We start from the raw sequence: 1971 nt of genomic DNA on the forward strand, positions 1-1971 counted from the left end.
CATTTGGATTTTGTTTGTTTTTTTACTTGTTACTTCCTTTTTAGTGATGAATTATTTCAGTGTTGCATTCTTTACACATACAATTCTTTTCTGTGGTTCCTTTATTAAAAGCATATTTATGTGCATGCTGTACTTGGTGGTTGGTTGGCGGGTGCTCTTGTGTGGTTTGCTCCTTCTTTCCTATCAAATATCTATCGTCCTTATCTCTCCTCCTTCTATTTTGTGTTTGTTATTCTCTTGTAACACGTGTAATCTTCGGCACCTATATATGACTTTACTGTGTTGTAAGTGCCATAAACCTCTTACTAAAACTAAAGTCTTCTGTCTTTTCCAAGCCTTGTAATGCTACTGTGTCGTATCTGAGACGGTTGTCTCAAAAGTTAAAGGGCACCACTGGCTGGTTCTGCTTCTTTGTTTTCCTTTTGTTGTTTCTGTCTAACATTTGTGGGTGGTTGGCGGGTGCTCTGGTGTGGTTTGTTTCTTCTTTCCTATCAAGCATCTATCGTCCTTTACTCCCCTTCTTTTTTGTTTGTTACTCTCTTGTAACACCTCTAATCTTCTGGCGCTCATCATATGACCGTATGCAGTTGCGAGCGCCGTAAAACCCCTACTAAAACTAATCTAAACTTTTAAAAAAGAGAACACAAGTATTCTTGGTCCTGTGGAAGGCCAGCTTTCATTTTCTTCCTCCACAATTTGGGTTCAGCGGATGGTAGGAGGGTGCCACAGGATACGTGCTAACTTCTCTTCTTTCCCTCTGTTTTTGCTGTCCACCTCCCTTGCTTCTCACTCTTACCTACAGTATGTATACTTTCTGTGTCGATGTGCTTCGCTTTTTGTTAAAGCTTACCAAGGATACTTTTGTCTTTAGTTTGAATGTGGTTCGAGCCTTCGAGTGGAGACATTCTCACAACACTCGGTTAATCCTCCCCTCCCTCTCTCTCTCTCCTCTCTACGCACACGCATGCACGCACACACACACACACACACACACACACACACATATTAACACTAACTCATATATATGCATGGTGTATCAAACTCGACGACAGCTACATAAAGTTAAATAAAATTAAAACCCTCATAACGTACAGGAAAGTCCTTTGGTAGAAACATAAAGGAACCACGTGACCAGACAGGTACACAATATATTACGTGATTACTTGAAAAAGGAATCCGCATTTGAAATGTTTCCCTGTTCTGACAAGAAAATAAAATGTGTAGAGTTTTCACTTTGCTGTGACGTGGTAGACCTTGATCTTACAAAGCCCCTGCCTTGATTTCAGAGTTCCTGAAGAGTTTAGAATCTTTTAGCTGCGGTTCGGTATCTGAGAAAACCCCAAAGAAAACCTGTCGAAAGCATTCAAAACTGGACTTGGCGGTGCCCTTGGGAGTTCTGTTGCTGTTAAGGCTGAAGACACAATCCCCAAAATGTTTCTCAGCCAGGTTTTAAGACACGTTTCAGTGTGAGAGGGCTGCCTTAAGAAAACGTACCCTGCATTACCCATTCGTTACCTAAGAACCAGACAAATGTGTTCGTGATCTTGCTGCCTTGCCGTGGTTTTAACAACAAACTTACATTTACATTGTATAGTAATACGAGAGGTAATTTAAAAAATAAATAAATAAGGGGACCGGTACATGTATATTTTCATCACTGCTTTTTTAGCGATAGTGACTGAGGATAGAATGATGTAATAGAAAATATAAAAGTACAAGAGAAACTGTTGGTTCAATAAATATTTCCTTTATTCTTTTATTGACTGACAAGGCTACAGGTTGCTAATGTGGACAACATCTGAATTGAACTAACAAAGTACATTGTATTATCAAATCAAATGCAGGCGTGTGAACATTCTTTAAATATGTGAAACATCTTTCTTTAATCAGCTTCAAAGTTGATCATTGATATCCCAGTAAAATGAAATCTTCCTCTTGTCAATGTAAAAGCATGCGTGAACACCTTATTCC

The sequence above is a fragment of the Aplysia californica genome, unplaced genomic scaffold (genome assembly GCF_000002075.1).
Source record: "Aplysia californica isolate F4 #8 unplaced genomic scaffold, AplCal3.0 scaffold00755, whole genome shotgun sequence".
In the NCBI taxonomy this organism is placed as follows: Eukaryota; Metazoa; Mollusca; class Gastropoda; order Aplysiida; family Aplysiidae; genus Aplysia; species Aplysia californica.